This window comes from Phyllopteryx taeniolatus, chromosome 1 (assembly GCF_024500385.1).
Source record: "Phyllopteryx taeniolatus isolate TA_2022b chromosome 1, UOR_Ptae_1.2, whole genome shotgun sequence".
Lineage (NCBI taxonomy): Eukaryota > Metazoa > Chordata > Actinopteri > Syngnathiformes > Syngnathidae > Phyllopteryx > Phyllopteryx taeniolatus.
In genome coordinates this window covers 42,256,860-42,277,019 of record NC_084502.1, presented here as the reverse complement: position 1 = coordinate 42,277,019, position 20,160 = coordinate 42,256,860, and the positions used below count along the sequence as shown (strand labels likewise).

The window sequence follows — 20,160 nt, the reverse complement described above, 5'->3', positions numbered from 1 at the left end:
TGATGTGAATAGCTACCAACCAAATCTTGTTGGTTTTTAGCTGTGCGAATGTTGCTATAAAAGTCAAATGTGAAGCCTTTTACCCACTTTTAGAAAACAGCAGTCACCTGTGAAACAATCTGAAGCTGTTTTCGTTTGGCCAGAAAGTTTCTTACATAAAGCAGGAAGTTAGGCATGAACTGCCATTGGCAGTTATTTTTTTTAATGTTAAAAAAATATCACAGAGAGTAGCTGAAAGAAGTACAAGGTAAAGAAGGGCACTAGCCTTATACTATGCAGCTTTAGCGTTTATTGGGGGACATCAAATTTGAGTTTAATTTAGAAGAAAACAATTAGTTGGAAGCGGCGCCTGCGTCACTTCCGGGTTATCTTTGATAGATATGAGGGGCACCACGTCACATTTTTACAAGTTTACTTGAGGCGAAATGACGACAAACCTTTATAAATCAGTCCCTTAACGGAAGGTAGCTACATTTTAAGAATTTTGAGTTCTAGACTTTCTAGAGGTTTCGTCCTGAACCCAATCACACATATAATCAATGCAAGTGGTGAATTTTATAGACAATATAATAATAATAAGGGCTTTCTACAGGATAAAACACAGACAAACACAAAACAAACAAGATATCTACAAACATTGGCGAAGGAAGGGATTTGTGACGTGAGATGAGCAGAATGGGCGTGTAGTGAATGCATATAGTTGAGGACTCCTGGTCTTGTTAATATAAACCCTAATATGCACTAATCCGTACTTTTAGTAGACCGCAATGTTGGGCTTACGTGTCTGGAACACGTTTGAAGAAGGCGAGTCAGGCTCTCGAGTGTGCGGGCGGCCCGGTCCGCACCAGTAACAGGTGGATTCGACGGGAGGGAGGAATGGAAAAACAGGAGCAGCAGGAGGCCAACGAGTTCTCAGACAGGACGTCTCGGGTGACGTTCGGAGGGGCCGCTTCTGTTCTCTTAGACTGAGTTCGGGCCCCCAAGCAGGGTGGCTCGAAGTGCTTGGAGGAAGCGGCAGCCGAGGATCGTCCGATGTGTCCTTCCACCTCGGGTCTGCACCAAGACTCCAAAAAACTTCTCAACTTCTCCCAGCTCCGGCCCCTTTTATGGCCAGAGCGGGTCAAACAGGGGGGGTTTACCCCCCTGCCCCCTTCCTTTTCTACCACCTTCACGAACACCGAGGGGCTGGACTGCCTTTCGGTGTTATTTTTCCATTCTAGGATTATTTCGTGGTTTAAAACCAGTGGAATAAAATATTAATTATTGGGTTTAAGATAACGAGACAATTTTCCCCACCCTGCATTGGTCCACGCTCATCCTCTTTCATACCTGTAATGAATGTTTCAAATGTTATGTGGTGTGGAGAACATTACTATTTTCATGTGACATTTGTGGCGTGGGGTGAGACATTCCATCTGGTTCAGTTAACAACAGATTTGATGTTAGACATTCAAGTTTGCAGCAATACAGTCACTACTGACGTTCATTTAAAGTTCTTAAAATATTGACTCCCAGTCGAGTCACAGACTGTCTTATGAACCCATTTCTGCAGTGTATTTCCGTCGCCCGTGGGTGTCGCTGTTGCCTGTTCCAACTCCCAAGTGGCAGCTCTCAGCAGGGTGGAGGCGTCGCTGCCGGTCCAATCCTTCGACTGGTGGGGAATTAATTAACTTAGCGTTAGGGGAAATTTACGAAATTGGTTGGCACAAGTTTGTTGCTTTAGTTAGATATAGTGTCGTAAAAATGGTTGAATGGAACATAAGCACATTTACACTAATGATAAAACTGTATGAATATTTCATTTCATATGATTATCATGACAAAAATTATCATGATTATTAGTATTATCACAATATTAATATATAGGGTGCAACTGATCATGTTTGTTTTTTAATACCACAGAGTAAGGCAGGGCATTGACTCGGACCTCTTGGCAATAAGGTTAGGACTGGGATCTGGGTTCATCTACCTGGTGTTTGTATGGTTTTAATGTCCTTTTGCAAGTTCTCTCCAGACAGCTGTCTTCCTGCCACATTCCAAAAGCATGCTTGTTGGGTTCATTGAAGATTCTAAAAGTACCAGCCCTTTATGTAGTCCTTGGAGGGAGTGCTAAAGAGTGTTCCCGCAAAGGACTCCCTTTTTCTATTGAGGGGATGTCAATGGTTGCGTGTACAAATGCTTGTGACAACACAATTTGGCAAAATTCAGAACAGCTTGGCCACAGACACATTTTCGGAAATAGGCAGCTCACAAAAGGTTCACTTGGTTGTGTATTTTTACACTTGATAGCGGGTTTACAAGCATCCATTCATCCATCCATTTTCTGAGCCGTTTCTCCTCACTAGGGTCACGGGAGTGCTGGAGCCTATCCCAGCTGTCATCGGGCAGGAGGCAGGGTACACCCGAACTGGTTGCTAGCCAATCGCAGGGTACATACAAACAAACAACCATTCGCACTCACATTCACACCTACGGGCAATTTAGAGTTGTCAATTAACCTACCACGCATGTTTTTGGGATGTGGGGAAACCGGAGTGCCTGGAGAAAACCCACGCAGGCATGGGGAGAACATGCAAACTCCACACAGGCGGGGCCGGGGATTGAACCCCGGTCCTCAGAACTGTGAGGCAGAGGCTCTAACAAGTCGTCTACCGTGCCGTCGGTATACAAGCAATAACATTAAATTTTTTCACCCACAATTTGACCATTTAAGGTAAAATCACTATATACCGTTGCTTTAAACACTGGACATTATTTACAAGATGGTAGAAAAATTTGCCCGTTGAAATTAAGAGACAGACAAGATAGTTTGTTTTGTGGGTGTTACAGAGACTCAGAAGGTGAGTTCAAAAGTACAGTCATCACTCCAGCTGAAGTGGAAAGCTCCCTCTTCTCCTCCAAACTGTTGACATTCTTCATATCTGAGTAAGCAGGCTATGGTGACATCTACGCTGGGAATAAGGGGCTGCCTGCCTACCCATAAAACAACAACTGTTTGCTCCACCAAAGACATTTAACACTAGCCCGGGGTGGGCTACCGATCCCGTGACAGCAGAAAGAATTTCTGATGGTTGATCTTTGTTTCTTTGCGAACCTTAAAAATGATCCATCTTTCTTTCTGAATGCATCAACCAATGATTTCTCATGTTTTAGGTCAGATTTTTTTTACTGACTTCAAAGTGACATCCCTTTTCACAGAAGATAATATTCTATATAAACAAGTTCATTTCAAAACTTGACATATTGATCCATGTTTTTTTTTTTGACTCATTTTCATCAAAGATTTTGATTATTTTTCTTCTGTGACTGATTGATATGCCAGATAATACAAATCCTGTCTTTTCTTTTTCCTTTTTCCAATGCATCTGTGTGACAGACGCATAGATTCAGGTGGTCGTATTGTGTATTGAAGTGTCTGTCAACAGTAAGCAGCGCAGCATCCATGAAGGCGTTTGCATATTCACTTTGATGTCACCAATATGTCAAGGTGAGTCCAAGCCCCAAGGCACCCACATGTTCAGACATCCTGAGTTACTAATGAGCCAGATACACTTTGGTTGACTACAAACATCCGTTTCTACTTTTTTATTTCCTTGTTTGTTCTCTTTGGAGCAAATCCCTACACAATTTTATTAATAATTTTATTTGCCTTATGTTTTCCCCCCATATTAACCGACTGTAGTGTTACTGACTTTAAAGACAAGTATGCCCTGTAACAGAGGTCTTCAATCAAAAGCCTAGTTCCTGAGCATCTTATTGTCAGGCAACCATTGGAATAGTTGCATTAATCACCAACTAAAAGAAAGATTTTTAAAAATGCATTTATGTTTGATTTTTATTGTCTTGGACATACTGAAAAATCACCGGCTCAGATGATAGGTGAAAGACAACCATTATTTAAAATATGGCTTTATTCTTTATGTTGGTCCTACAAATGTGGGCATTGCAGAAGCCTAGCCCATTTTGAGAAACACAGCTCCCAGTGACCACTTGAGAATTGTGATACTCCATGCCGTCATCAAGCAGCATCGTTCAAACTACATAGCCTGTTGTGTTTTATCAAGTAAAGCGCCAGCTCACTCTCAACCTGTGAAGAACATTAGAAATAATTAGCTATTGCATGTGGGGTAAAAGAGTGTAATGAATCATATTTCTAACCCGTACTGCTGTTTGTCTGTCGGAATCACATCGTTTTCCACATCTGTGTTGTGTGTGTGTGTGTGTGTGCACGTGTGTTTGTGTGTGCTTTGCATTACAAAGCCACATTGGCAGTCATTACTATGCAGCAGGCTACTGACGAGCTATTATTATGTGACAGAAGATGATCCCCTGCAGCAGCGAAACTCTTCTTCTGCCGATATTTAATAATAGAGCAGAAAGAATCAAAAATAAATATTAGTTTAAAAAAAAATAAAAATAGGCAGGTGGCTTATTCTTTCGGGGAACTTCTGGGAACATTTTTTTGTCATTTTCACGATAACTTCTTAATGATCAGAATGCTTGTTATGTACTGTATGTATCATAAGTGGAACGTGCATGCCAGTAGGTGCCAAACACCCTCTCATTTCCCATATAAGGGTAAGACTCTAGGATCAAGTGGACAAACATAAAAGTTGAGAAGAACATTTTGTGGACACCGGAAATGCATGCAAAACTCCACTTGGTGCTTGTGAGCGAGCATGCTTTTCAAATGAAAAAAAGGAATGTTAAATTTTATCTTCATTTACAATATGCCGAACTACATCCTCACAATGTAAGAGTCAACTCATAAACTGATTAGACGTTCATAGTAGTCATACATAATTACATAGCAATGTTTATAAGAAAATAAATCTCTTACAGCCACTCCATGTCAATATCTCTCACAAACATTGATTATTTTCACCATTTTCCCGTTTGATGTTGAAGCAGAAATAGAAATCTATGTGTCTGATAAATCATACAGATGACTTAATTCTTGGAAAGAAATGGGATTGTCACAGCGAGGTAACTTCCAATTAAATACAGTGACATTGAGACCACCGCATTTTCACGACCATAAGGCGCACCATATTAAAATGCGCAGTCTCAGCTACGGGGGCTATTTCTGTATTTAACATACATAAGGCGCACCGTATTATTGGGCGCAGGCATGCTAAAACATGCTAGCGTATGTTTTTAAAAAGGCAGCGGGAGCAAAACTGAGTTCGCTTGTACTTTATTGAAGTATTTAACAATGTATATGCGTAATTTTTTGATCACTCTTCATCCACAAATCCTTCAAAGTCCTCATCTTCTGTATCCGAAATGAACAAAGTTCTCCATCAAACATGCCGGGTTCCCTCTTGTCATTGTCGGAGTCAGTCTCGTTGCCGGGGGGCTGTTCAGCAATGATGCCGGTTTTCACGAAAGCTCGGACAACAGTCAAAGCAGATACCTTAGCCCAGGCATCCACAATCCATTCACATATGGTGGCGTAACTCGCCCGGCGCTGCCTCCTAGTCTTTGTAAAGCTGTGTTCGCCATCTGTCATCCATCGCTCCCACGCCGCTCGCAACTTCAATTTAAAAGCCCTGTTTGCACCGTTGTCCAGCGGTTGGAGTTCCTTCGTCAAGCCTCCCGGAATGATGGCAAGCTCCGAGTTCATTTGACTGTAGAGACGCTTCTCCCGGCTGTTCTTTGATCATTAATCCATTGCTCGTGTTGGTCTTCCAACTCGGGCCACCTCGCCTTGTTTCCGCGGAAACTCAGCTTCGTCTTCTTGACTTGGCGAAGCTCGTTTTCCTGCTTCCTCCACTTGCGAACCATGGATTCGTTGATCTTTAATTCTCTCGCGGCTGCTCGATTCCCATGTTCCTCCGCGTAACTGATAGCTTGCAGTTTAAACTGTGCTTCTTAAGCGTGTCTCTTCGTAGGTGCCATTTTCGGGGGTCCTTAGCCAAACCGATGTTGTTTTGCTCAATGCACACCCCGGCGCTATATACCTACTGGTCACGCGCACCTTCCCCCTTTAACGTCTGCACGCTGTCCTCAGTCACGTCTGCCTTTCCTCTATATAAGCAGCATGTCGGCAGGAAATGCTCCCAGTCAGTCAAGCGGAGCGCTCATCAAAGTTACACAACAACATTTACAGATTTTGGAACTTGGTGCACACATAAGGCGCACCGCACTATAAGGCGCCCCTTCCATTTTGGAGAAAATTTAAGACTTTTAAGTGTGCCTTATGGTCCCGAAAATACGGTAACTACAGTTTGTACAAGGCGTTGTGGGTAACTACAAATTTGTTGGAAGTGGACACTAAAATTTAGGAGCTAAAACTAAAGCGGAGTTAAGGAGTGAAACGTAAAAAAAACCCACCATATTACATCCATTTTCCCTGATATGTAACATGAATGATGCGTATTATAAAGTTAATTTTAGCATTTTGTAAAATAACAAACATCCATCCACTCATCCCTGCATCCATTTTCTATACTGCTTTTTCTCATTAGGGTGAGCTGGAGCCATACCCAGGTGACATTTTGTGTTTGTTTTGTTTGTAGTTTTGTGTACAAGAATGCATCCTATTGGAGGTGTTTCTTTAGCTGGAGGAGGGACACATTTCTTTCTCAAAATAGTGGCCAATGATTGGATAAATTGTATTTTGTTCACTTCCTCTCTAGCAGTGAGCCATTCATCTGATCAAATCTAATTGTCCATTTAGAGCACTCAAGCTTGATGGGTCTTGCTAATTGGTCCCACATTTAACAACCACAATTACTACTGCAGCCACAAGATAATGTGCTTTACCGCATTGTCTCTTTTTTTCCACCCCAAAAAAAGTATTCATTGGTTCCTAATGTTTTTTTCATGCACAAATGTGTGCATGTTCATGTCACAAATCAAGCTTCAAGCTCTACGTATATGTGTTGGTGTTTGAGTGGGTAGTTGTTCATAAATAACGTTAGTTTACACAGCGATAGAAGCAACGACCAAAACAGCATCTTGCATTTTATCACTTTGTTCTAACCTGAAGTGTGTGATCAAGTGCTCAGTGGGAGTAAGCCACTTACCTGTGCTCAGCACACTTTTGTTTGTAGTTGGCACAACCTGTGTTTGTCTGTGAACTTGTGTGCGGTTTACGGTTATAGGGGTAGACACACACACGCATATATACACACAGACGCACACACACACACAACACTACCTGCTAATTCCAGGTCTTTTTGAAGCTCAAATTTATGGTGGAATGATTTGCTTTCCACTTACGTATAATGGGCCCAACCGCTCACTGGAACGTTCAGAAGCTTAGATATGATAGATATGAGCGGAAGCTTAAAAACTCCACTGTGACACAGTAAAACTGTTCCGGCATAAAAGGGATACAGATTTTCCATTCTGCTTGACCAAACAGTTAACCAGGACAAAAAAAAAAAAAAAACTGTAACCATTGCCATCGTTATTGTTTTGCAACAATTAATTTTTCTTGACTCACACCTTGGCAATGCAACCTTTTTGTTGGCCATCAATTAGGACTGAACCATCCATCCATCCATCCATTTTCTGAGCCGCTTATCCTCACAAGGGTCGCGGGAGTGCTGGAGCCTATCCCAGCTATCTTCGGGCAGGACGCCTCCCGGTACACCCTGAACTGGTTGGCAGCCAATCGCAGGGCACATATAAACAAACAACCATTCACACTCACATTCACACCTACGGGCAATTTAGAGTCTTCAATCAACCTATCATGTATGTTTTTGGGATTCGGGAGGAAACCGGAGCGCCCGGAGAAACCCCACGCAGGCACCGTGCCACCAGGACTGAACCAGCTGATATTAATTTTCCCTGACAGGGGGCTGGCTTGCTCTTTGATTACTGATAGATTTTAGGTGTTGTCGAGGCTTTTCATGCCCTTTTGCACCTCCCTTTTATCCTTTTATTTCTGATCTCATTCTACTTTCTTTGTATGGATTACTTGGGTTGTTCCCAACATCTAGTGAAAATTTCATGTCAATTGCACTTTGGAAATATACTGAGTGAGAAAAATGGTGACGTGATAAATACTTATTTCAGCCGCTGTGCATATGTATATATGTATATGTGTATATATATATATATATATATATACGTATATATATATATATATATGTATATATATATATATATATATATATATATATATATATATATATATATATATATATATATATATATATATATATATATATGTATGTATGTATATATGCGGCACCGTGGACGACTGGTTATAGAGCGTCAGCCTCACAGTTCTGAGGACCCGGGTTCAATCCCCGGCCCCGCCTGTGTGGAGTTTGCATGTTCTCCCCGTGCCTGCGTGGGCTTTCTCCGGGCACTCCGGTTTCCTCCCACATCCCAAAAAACATGCATTAATTGGAGAATCTAAATTGCCCGTAGGTGTGAATGTGAGTGCGGATCGTTGTTTGTTTGTATGTGCCCTGCGATTGGTTGGCAACCAGTTCAGGGTGTACCCCGCCTCCTGCCCGATGACAGCTGGGATAGGCTCCAGCACGCCCGCGACCCTAGTGAGGAGAAGCGGCTCAGAAAATGGATGGATGGATGGATATATATATATACATATATGCAAACCCTTTCCAATGGAAAAGTTTATTTATTTCTAAAATTTCATTCAAAAAGTAAAACTTTTATAGATTATAGGTTCAGGGCCCACATTTTAAACAATTTCAAGTATTTATTTTATTATTATTATCACAGAACCCACGATACCAGGACTTCAAAAAATTTGAATACTGTGAAAAAATCACCATTTACTTCTCAGTTTTTCTAGAAGAAAAAAAAGAAATTAGGGTCACATTAAATCAATCAAAATATGGTACTTGCATAGGTTTTCTCCGGGTACTCCGGTTTCCTCCCACATCCCCAAAACATGCAGGGTCGGTTAATTGAATACTCTAAATTGCCCGTAGGTGTGAATGTGAGTGTGAATGGTTGCTTGTTTATATGTGCCCTGCGATTGGCTGGCGACCTGTTCAGGGTGTATCCCGCCTCCTGCCCGATGATAGCTGGGATAGGCTGCAACATAAAATGAATGGATTGGATTGATAAAGGCTTTAAGTGATTTTGAAGGCTTTCCACACATTTCTTCAGAATCACTCTGATTCCATCATTTATGAAAACAACCATGCCCTAGTAATTTTGTATTGAAAGTGTTCCTGCCCAAATGGTGGCCATTTTGCAGTTGGTCAAGTCCAGCTTGCGAAACGAAAGCAAATTGTCAGGGTAGCCTCGAGGGGAAAAATCCCGACATTGTCCAGAGCACTAATTTCTGGCTGGTATGTGACCAGACTTTTACCACTCAAATAACAGTGCTTGTCATCAACAATTAAACATGTGTACTTATCGACAAATATTTGACATGAAGGGTGTCATCTTAGTGGCTTAACCCAAAATTATGTTCCAGAGGACGGGAGACGAGTTCCATCTTGTCGAAAACTGTGTGAATGGATCACATCAAGTCCCTTTTTCATACCCACACAATTCTCTCTGCAGGCCTGAGCAACAAATTCATTTTAAAGCATTTTTTTACTTGCCATGACCCATACTAGTTAACCTGTCTTCATCCCTGCAGAGAAATCCTCATTGGGCCAAGTATTCATTCGAGTTCCCTTGCAGCCCCAGCAGAGGACGCAAATCATTCGATTCTCTTTCAACATGCACATATGATTTACATTTTTAGCCTTTAGGTACTTTGTCACCATAGCAACACTCTTATGAGGTGTTTTTTGACATAATGGCCACACAATTCCTCATACATGATGTATGACATGTCCAACCAATGCCTACATCTTACTATGTTGTATGCTGTATATTTGACGTATCGATTAAGATGCTTCAAACTGTATGTTGTATCCATTTCAATCCCCAGTTATTTCAGGGTGACTCAAGCAAAATCATAGTTTCCTCTTTCTCTAAGTACTCCATGTTGGCTAGTTTGCTAGGGGGAGAAATTCAACTAATTACTGTGTGTATGTGAACCAAACGGAGTGTGACTAATGAGTAAAGCCATGTTTTCGCCACAGTTTGGTTTAGAATGGTAAATCCTGATCTTGCTTTGGTTTCTACTGGAGGCTGTGTTGGCGGGATGTTGATCGTCCCCACCAGCTACATTAATAGCATGACATTTTAAAGAAGAGTAACCCAACACAGAATGCAAAGTATAATAACACTGGAGAACATCCAGCATTTTGTGGTATTTTGCTTGAAAAAGAACCAAGTTTTGAGGGGGAATTCACACAAGGCCATTCAAACCATGCTTGGCCTGGCCAAGTTTCCCCTTCCTTTTGCACTCGCACGCCAGTGGATAGCATTCAGGCTTTGGCCTTCACTTTAGTATACAACGCTGCATTGTGTTTATTTCTACTGTGAAAAGTTTTGGTCATCATTAATAACGTTTTAGAGGTGCGATGGCAGTAATTATATGATGCAAGCATGTGCCTGTGCGTGACGGAGTGTGCAGTGTACTTTCTTGTAGTCGTATGTATTTCTACAGTGTTATGCAAGGTGCCAGTTATCATGATTATCTCTTCGGGAACGATTGTAATGGTTTGACACATATGTTGCACATGACCAGTCGGGCCGGTCATGACTGATCTCTTCCCAGCATCCCAGTGGTGGGGAAGTGTACAGATCTTAAGAACTTAAGACTTGCTAAATGTATCGGATTTGTGACAAGTCGGTGAAGCACAGCACATATTGCCTATTGTGAACTCCCTTCAGTAAGTGTAAATAACAAATCCCCTCCAAATCTATATTATACCCAGTTGGCCATTTGTGACTCAGGGAAAGGCTATGCCTGAACTTGAAGCTTAGTAGGCCCGATGAGTGGGATCATTTATTTACCAGGCTCATACTGAGCAGCGTGGCCTCTGACCACACCACCTGCTGCCTGGAGATTGCAGCTTCACCTGCGAGTGGCAGTCAGTCCAAGGGGGCCATCACGCCATCCGTGCACATGATGTGCACTTGGTGACTTTCGGGAGCAAGTCTGCATAGAGAGATTGTGTGCTGACTACATTAATATTCATCTACCGTTCATAGCTTCATCAGGTCCACATTTGCATGTATTACTTTTATTTATTTATTAATGTTTTTTTGTTTTTGTTTGTTTTTTTAATCCATCACACAGGAGAGTTTAAGTTTCTCTCCCTTCAAAGCATATCTATTGTAGATAACCTTTTGTTAAATATCTGGCAGGTTTGTTGGAATTATGAGAATTTTAAAAGATTACAGGAACATGAATCAGATTAAAACAAGAAATTGAAATGTGCTTATATAAGAAAGGAAGCAAAATTTTCTTATGAATGAAACTAAATAAGTCTTATTAATAATGGCTGTCTAATACTAGAAGATCTACAGTTTTACACTCACACGTTCCATGCTGAAGTATATACAGTATCAAACCCTAACAGAATTATTCCACGGATTGGAATTAGTTTTGCAACCTGGCGCATGATGTCACCAAACACAAATAACCTCCTCCCCTATGTCGACAATTTAGTCAAAAATGTTTATGATATCAAAACCCAATGCTGGTAGCACTGTTAGCTTACAACAATTTGCACTAACATTGCTGCTCTGCTTATCTTTTGGCTTTGACATGCTAGTGCTTCTGCAGCTGTGTCAAAGTGGTTCTTCCGCTCTTAAACTTCGGCCAGCCTAGCTGCCAAGTCTTTGGCTGAGAAATTCGGTGTGGGGGTAGCTATTATGTTAATTAGCCCCATGGTTTCGTAACAGTGGGGCAGGAGTGTAGAACAGCTTGCTCACAGTTATGCTGTCAGAAATAGGTAGATTCCAAAAGAATAATTTTTTTTGGTTTTTTAATTTAACACTTGGTGGTTGCGCAGGCAACTATTTGTAGACAAGAACCTTTAAGAATAGACTAAAACCGTTTTTACAAAGCATGTACATCATCAAGGCGGCACGGTGGACGACTGGTTAGAGCGTCAGCCTCACAGTTCTGAGGACCCGGGTTCAATCCCCGGTCCCGCCTGTGTGGAGTTTGCATGTTCTCCCCGTGCCTCCGTGGGTTTTTTCCGGGCACTCCGGTTTCCTCCCACATCCCAAAAACATGCATTAATTGGAGACTCTAAATTCCCCGTAGGTGTGAATGTGAGTGCGAATGAAGAAGAGAAATACCACAGTACATTGTATCTGTGACGCAAAGTACCAAAGTACCTTTGAGCAAACTGTGTCAGGGTTTTCATGCTTGCAAATGTTAGCACATGTGTGCATGCGTGCCAGCCCCTGTGTGAGCAAATCAGCCAAAAAGAAGAAGACAATGTGTAGTTGGATTGTGAGTACCGTATTTTCACGACCATAAGGCGCACTTAAAAGTCTTAAATTTTCCCCAAAATGGACAGGGAGCCTTATAATGTGGCGCGCCTTATGTGTGCACCGAGTTCCAAAATCTATAAATGTTGTGTGAAGAGCGCTCCGCTTGACTGACTGGGAACATTTCCTGCAGACACGCTGCTTATACAGAGGAAAAGCGGACATGGCTGAGGACAGCATGCAGACGTAAAGGAGGAAGGTTGTGCGTGAAGGAGGCACGCCCCCAGTAGGTATATAGCGCTGGTATGTGCGTTGTGCAAAACAACATCGGTTGGCTAAGGACCCCCGAAAATGGCACCTACGATGAGACACGCTTACACACAGTTTAAACTGCAAGCTGTCAGTTACGCGGAGGAACATGGGAATCGAGCAGCCACAAGAGAATTCAAGGTCAAAGAATCCATGGTTCGCAAGTCGAGGAAGCACGAAAACGAGCTTTGCCAAGTCAAGAAGACGAAGCTGAGTTTCTGCGGAAACAAGGCGAGGTGGCCCGAGTTGGAAGACCAACTCGAGCAATGGATTAATGAGCAAAGAACAGCCGGGAGAAGCGTCTCTACAGTCACCATTTGGCTGAGGCCAATAACGCTTGCAGAAGAAATCAAAATCGAATATTTTCAAGGATGTCCATCTTGGTGCTTTCGTTTTACGAAACGGCGCCATCTATCCATCCGGGCAAGGACTACCGTGGCGCAGCAACTTCCGGCGGATTACAAGGAAAAGCTGGCCATCTTCCGCTGCTACTGCAGTAAAAAGATTGCCGAAAAATATATCACCAACATGGACGAGGTGCCGCTCACTTTCGCTCACTTTCGACATCCCGGTGAACCACACTGTAGAGAAGAAGGGGACCACCATGGTAGCGATACGCACAATGGGGCAAGAGAAGTCGGCTTTTACTGTTGTGCTTGGTTGCCATGGTAATGGACAGAAACTGCCACCTATGGTGATTTTTAAGAGGACGACGCTCCCTAAAGAAAAGTTTCCAGCCGACGTCATCGTTAAGGCCAATCAAAAGGGCTGGATCGACGAGGAGAAAATGAGAGAGTGGCTGAGTAAGGTGTACGTAAAGAGATACGCGTCACCGTCCCTGTTGATCTGTGACTCCATGCACGCCCCTCTCACAGCCCCTGTGAAAAACCAAGGGCAGCAAATGAACTCGGAGCTTGCCATCATTCCGGGATCCTTGACAAAGGAGCTCAAACCGCTGAACATCGGTGTAAACAGGACATTCAAAGTTAAGTTGGGAGCGGCGTGGGAGCGAACACAGCATTACTAAGACTAGGAGGCAACGCCAGGCGGGTTACGCCACCGTATGTGAATGGATTGTGGATGCTTGGGCTAAGGTATCTGCTTTGACTGTTGTCCGAGCTTTCGCGAAAGCCGGCATCATTGCTGAACAGCCCCCCGGCAACGAGACTGACTCCGTTTGTTGGAGAACTTGTCCAGCTGTTCATTTCGGATACAGAAGATGAGGACTTTGATGGATTTGTGGATGAGGATTGATAAAAAAATAACATGAGTACATTGTTAAATACTTCAATATAGTACAACCGGACTCAGTTTTGCTCCCGCTGCCTTTTTAAAAACATTGTTTTAGCGTGCATGCATGCTACCGTATGTTTTACCATGCCTACGCCCAATAATATGGTGCGCCTTGTGTATGTCTTAAATACAGAAATAGACCCCGTAACTGACACTGCGCCTTTTAATACAGTGCGCCTTACGGTCGTGAAAATATGGTACTGTTGCCCAAGGCTGTGTGTTATCTGGACAGTCGTAGTTGTCAGTCCCCTGCTATGTAATGGGATGTGTTCAGCCTGTTTGTGTTGGCCTGCCTGCGCCAAGATGGTGTCCCTGATAACTGCTTAATCCCTTAAAGCTGAGCTACAGTGCAGCCAGTGGGCAACAGCTACTGTATGTACATTTGAATAAGTGGCAAATTCAAAGAAAAGGTTCAGGACCACTACAACCCACTAGAACAGTTTAATTCACTTTTACCTATGTTTTGCCAAATCAGAACCGAAGTTGTCTCAGGGCATTTTACTCGTGGCGCAGGTCACAGACCACACTTGTCACTCATTCAAGGACCAATGGAACCGTACATGAGCAAGCACTTTTGGGTCAACAACAGATCGACATTTCAGCTTTTATGTCCAAGTATTTACATCTGGATCTCCTTCTCAACTGAGACGGTCATTTGTTTTGAACAAAACACAACATTTTTTAGCAAATGTATTAGAAAAGCTAAACCTAAAATACAGTAGACCTAAGTGAATAAGAACCAATAGTTGCAAATACAGCACTTCTTTGTAATAAGTGTATCAAGCATGTCCATTTACATAATCAAACATTTGCATTCTTCTTTTGGGAGGCTTTTCCAGGCTTTCACAGCAGCCTGTTTCAGATGTTGTTTGTTTTGGGGTGGGTTACTCCATTCACTCTGCTGCACAGGTAGTGTAGTGGTACATGCTGTTTTCGTGCAGATGGCAAAAAATGGGTGAGTTACCTCAGGAAGGGCATCCATCATAAAAACTCTGCCAAAAAAAAATAAATCAAGTGAGTGACTAATTTAGATATTCTTCTTCTTATTTATTTTCTATATTGTCTCAGCTGCACAATTGTTTTTAACTTAAATACAGCTCTGTATTTTCATGTTGTTTGCACTAATATAAATTTAGTCTTTTACGGGTGAATTATTAAAATAATAAATTGACTGCTGTTAATTGTTTGAGGCGGCACGGTGGACGACTGGTTAGAGCGTCAGCCTCACAGTTCTGAGGACCCGGGTTCAATCCCCGGACCCGCCAGTGTGGAGTTTGCATGTTCTCCCCGTGCCTGTGTGGGTTTTCTCTGGGCACTCCGGTTTCCTCCCACATCCCAAAAACATGCATTAATTGGAGACTCTAAATTGCCCGTAGGCATGACTGTGAGTGCGAATGGTTGTTTGTTTCGATGTGCCCTGCGATTGGCTGGCAACCAGTTCAGGGTGTACCCCGCCTCCTGCCCGATGATAGCTGGGATAGGCTCCAGCACGCCCGCGACCCTTGTGAGGAGAAGCGGCTCAGAAAATGGATGGATGGGTCCACTGTTCCTATACATACAAAGTGCAGCTCCAGCTTTCTTTTGGGCCATACATCATGGACATCTGAACTCATATTTCAGACAAAGATTCACACACAACCACTCCACATTTTTTAATGGAAAATCAAGCTAGAACGTCAGAAACTGTCATAGATGCTAAAGAGTGACCAACCTCATTTTCTGTATTTTCTCTTCCTTTCAACTGCGCTTGTATTTTAGAATGTCTTGTGTTTGTTTTTATGTATTGTCTTTTTTGGAGGCACAAGTAGAATTATATATTTTTTAAAAACTAAATCTGAAATTTGTCTTGAGAACAATAATTCAAAACTTACCTCTCAAAATTCTCCACTGATGTGTTCTGTTTAAAATTGATGTCTTTAAGTTGAAACTTTTTATTGGTGCTCAGCTCTGACACACTTAATTCGCATAAAGTTCATCAGATGACTGAGACAAAGGCCTTGTCATTCCTGTAGAAACTGATGCCCTGTTGGTCTGTATTGTTATGTGGGCAGCCATTCTGATGGACCAGGCCTAAAAGAACATCTAATTAAAAAGAAGCACCTTAAAAAAAATAAAATAACTGCCAAAGCTGGATCAGTAGAATTTTTTTTTACAGCAGCTGCAGCTAATGTTCAAGATACTTTCAAACAATTTCACTGGCGTGAGTAAATGCAGGGGAAAGAGATGGCAATGTAAATAATGACAGGATCATTTTGTCCTTAGAATTCAATTTAGTTCAAGTCCCTTTCTATTTCGGTTATGAACTCACAGAGACATTCACTATGTGCATTCACTAGCACAGGTCTGTGCTAATTGTCTTAAAAATAAAATTCTCCTCCTTCCAGAAGGCACTGAATTGTACCACTCCAGATGCTCCCTGTGTCAAGACATATTTATATTTGACAGTAAAGCACCTCGTCCTGGCCTCCTTGAGCTGCAAGATTTCATCACCTTCTACATCCAGATGAACGGAGATTATTACAACAGTGTTCCCCTCTATTAATCCCCAACTGTTTAATACCTGGCGGCACGGTGGACGACTGGTTAGCATATCTGCCTCACAGTTCTGAGGACCAGGGTTCAAATCCCGGCCCCGCCTGTGTGGAGTTTGCATGTTCTCCCTGTGCCTGCGTGGTTTTTCTCCGGGCACTCCGGTTTCCTCCCACATCCCAAAAACATGCACGGTAGGTTGATTGAGGATTCTAAATTGCCCTTAGTTGTGAATGTGTGCACGAATGTTTTGTTTGTTTATATGTGCCCTGCGATTGGCTGGCGACCAGTTCAGGGTGTACCCCGCCTGTCGCCTGAAGTTAGCTGGGATAGGATCCGGCAATCCCGCGACCCTTGTGAGGATAAAGCGGTACAGAAAATGGATGAATGGATGTTTAATACCTTTTCTTTGCCTCAGTTGTGCTTTATCAGAAATGTGCTGCCTTACTTTGCTTCTTCTTCTCAACAAATAGCATCACATAAGGATAATAACCACATTCACTCTGGGTGCAGGTCTAGTTCCATCGGCATTACCATAATTCTAATGATAACTTGGGGCCCTGTCTCCACTTCCCCTAATGCAGCATTGAGCTTGATTATTGTGTAACATCCATGTCATCCAGTTGGACAGTGAAATGTATTACTCACCTGTATCCCTGTCATTTTCAATGTATGAAAGTGCTTAGTATTCAAAGTGCAGGTCTACACCACCACGTGGGGAGATGGCTGAAGGTGGTGTTTGCTTGCGCAGACGTGGTCTTTTTGACCTGGTCAGCTATTTTTAAATGGAGCACCAGATGGGAAGGAAACTTTTACAAGTTAAAAACACAATCAACTTTAATTTAAACTTTCAACGTTGATGATGATGCCCTTTGTGGTGACATTGGTCACGTTTGTGAGCAAAACTTTCTGGAAACGCTGCCTGGCTGCAGAACAAATCTGCACCAGGCTGGTTTTGGCTCAGATGAGCACTGAAGTAGGGATAGAGCATCAGGCCTCTGTACAGCTGCCAAATCTGTTGGCCGCTATTGATATCCAATTTCCTCTGTCAGCCCTAATCTACTTTGAATTTTGAGGCTTTGCACTAAGCTCACCGTGTCCATCTCATGGCCTGTCATGCTGTCTATTGGACTGGCACCGCTCATCCTCCAAAATCACCGTGGCTTCACCATTCAAGAAACAAAAGCCTTCCCAGTGTCAAGTTGTGTGCTGCACAACACTAACATTTTAATTGTTCCTCGCTCGCTCACATTAAGAGGGATGCTAACCCATTTGGTCATTTCTGTTAAATTCCTCACACGTAACTTTTTCCTTTGAATGCTCAGAAAGTGGCACAATGGTTTTGAAACTTGGCAGAAGATTGCAGTAAAGAGGATCAAATGCTATGCGGCAGAAGAAGGTATTTCTGCACAACCTCCTGTTGAGCATAGGGCAAATTTAACAGTCCGGCACTGAGATCAGGGACGGAAGTATAAGCATAGGGGCAGTAAATTACTGCGCACTTTTACACATTTCCCACATTTGTAAGAAAGCTTTTGGTATTCAGTGTTAGATTATCCATCCATCCATCCATCCATCCATGCATCCGAGGTTCGGGTCGCGGGGGCAGCAGCCTCAGTAGGGAAGCCAGACTTCCCTCTCCCCAGCCACTTCCTCTAGCTCTTCCGAGGGGATCCCGAAGCGTTCCCAGGCAAGCTGAGAGACGTAGTCTCTCCAGCAAATCCTGGGTTGTCCCCGGGGTCTCCTCCCGGTGGGACATGCCCGGAATACCTCACCAGGGAGGCGTCCGGGAGGCATCCGAATCAGATGCCCCAGCCACCTCATCTGGCTCCTCTCGATGTGGAGGAGCAGCGACTCTACTCTGAGATCCTCCCGGATGACCGAGCTTCTCACCCTATCTCTAAGGGAGAGCCCGGACACCCTGCGGAGGAAACTCATTTCGGCCGCTTATATCCAGGATCTTGTTCTTTCAGTCACGGTCCACAGCTCGTGACCATAGGTGAGGGTAGGAACGTAGATCGACCAATAAATCGAGAGCTTCGCCTTTCGGCTTAGCTCCTTCTTCACCACAACAGACCGATACAAAGTCCACATCACTGCAGACGCTACACCGATCCGCCTGTCAATCTCCCGTTCCATTCTTCCCTCACTCGTGAACAAGACCCCAAGATATTTGAACTCCTCCACTTTGGGCAGGATCTCATCCCCGACCTGGAGAGGGCACTCCACCCTTTTCCAACCAAGGACCATGGTCTCAGATTTGGAGGTGCTGATTCTCATCCCAGCCGCTTCATACTCGGCTGCGAACTGCTGCAGTGAGAGTTGAAGATCACGGCCTGATGAAGCCAACAGAACCACATCATCTGCAAAAAACAGAGTTGCAATACTGAGGCCACCAAACCGGACCCCAAAAACATGCATTAATTGGAGACTCAAAATTGCCCGTGGGTGTGACTGTGAGTGCGAATGGTTGTTTGTTTGTGTGTGCCCTGTGTTTGGCTGGCAACCAGTTCGGGGTGTGCCCCGCCTCCTGCCCGATGGTGGCTGGGATGGGCTCCAGCACGCCCGCGACCCTAGTGAGGAGAAGCGGCTCAGAAAATGGATGGATGGATGGATAGACACTAATTGTTGAAGCTTTGGAGGTGGAATTCGTTCCCATTCTTGCTTGATGTACAGCTTCAGCTGTTCAACAGTCAGAGGTCTCCTTTGTCGTATTTTACGCTTCATAATGCACCATACATTTTCAATGGGAGACAGGTCTGGACTGCAGGCAGGCCAGTCTAGTACCCGCACTCTTTTACTACAAACCCACACTGTTGTAACACATGCAGAATGTGGTTTGGCATTGTCTTGCTGAAATAAGCAGGGTTGTCCATGAAAAAGACGTTGCTTGGATGGCAGCTGTTGTTTTTCCAAAACCTGTATGTACCTTTCAGCATTAATGGTGCCTTCACAGATGTGTAAGTTACCCATGCCATTGGCACTAACAGCCCCATACGATCACAGTTGCTGGCTTTTGAACTTTGTGTCCATCACAGTCCGGATGGTTCTTTTCCTCTTTGGCCCACAGGACACGACGTCCACAATTTCCCAAAAACTTTTTGAAATGTGGACTCGTCGGACCACAAAACACTTTTCCACTTTGCATCAGTCCATCTTAGATGAGCTCGGGCCCAGAGAAGCCGGCGGCGTTTCTGGGTGTTTTTGATAAACGGCTTTTGCTTTGCTTAGTAGAGTTTCAAGTTGCACTTACGTATGTAGCGCCGAAATGTATTTACTGACATTGGTTTTCTGAAGTGATCCTGAGCCCATGTGATGATATCCTTTACACATTGATGTCAGTTTTTGATGCAGTGCCGCCTGAGGGATCGAAGGTCAGGGTTCACTATAATAGTTCACCATTGTTAATATTAAAATGCAAATACGATAAAACAACCCCGTGTATTGTAAAGATGGACTATTATTGCTTTGTTTTATTTACGGTGTCTATTTGTTCTTTGTTCTTATGTTCCTCTTCTTATGGGAAAGAGTCACAAAAAGCCAAAGAAAAAGCAAAACACATACCCAGAGTCAGTCCTTTGATGCTTTGATGGTGAGCTCACACAGTAGGCTGACGTCTCACATGACATTGTTTATATACCCTATATGGCTGTGATTTATTGTCGAAATGTTAATACAGTAACCATTTTGTATTTTATTGTTAAATCGTAATTATAAGCCACGCTTGGACTACTGTATGTATTT

The 20,160-nt window shown here is 43.2% G+C and overlaps 1 protein-coding gene across 2 annotated transcripts in view; it reads left to right on the top strand.

Annotated features, from left to right (window-relative positions):
- Positions 1-20,160, top strand: part of LOC133488661 (beta-1,3-galactosyltransferase 1-like) — a 108,049-nt gene that overhangs the window by 75,438 nt on the left and 12,451 nt on the right. For both annotated transcript variants that reach the window (XM_061796803.1, XM_061796812.1), the window contains exon 2: positions 3,377-3,487. The gene's annotated coding sequence lies outside the window, so the exon portion shown is untranslated. The remainder of the gene's footprint in view (positions 1-3,376; positions 3,488-20,160) is intronic.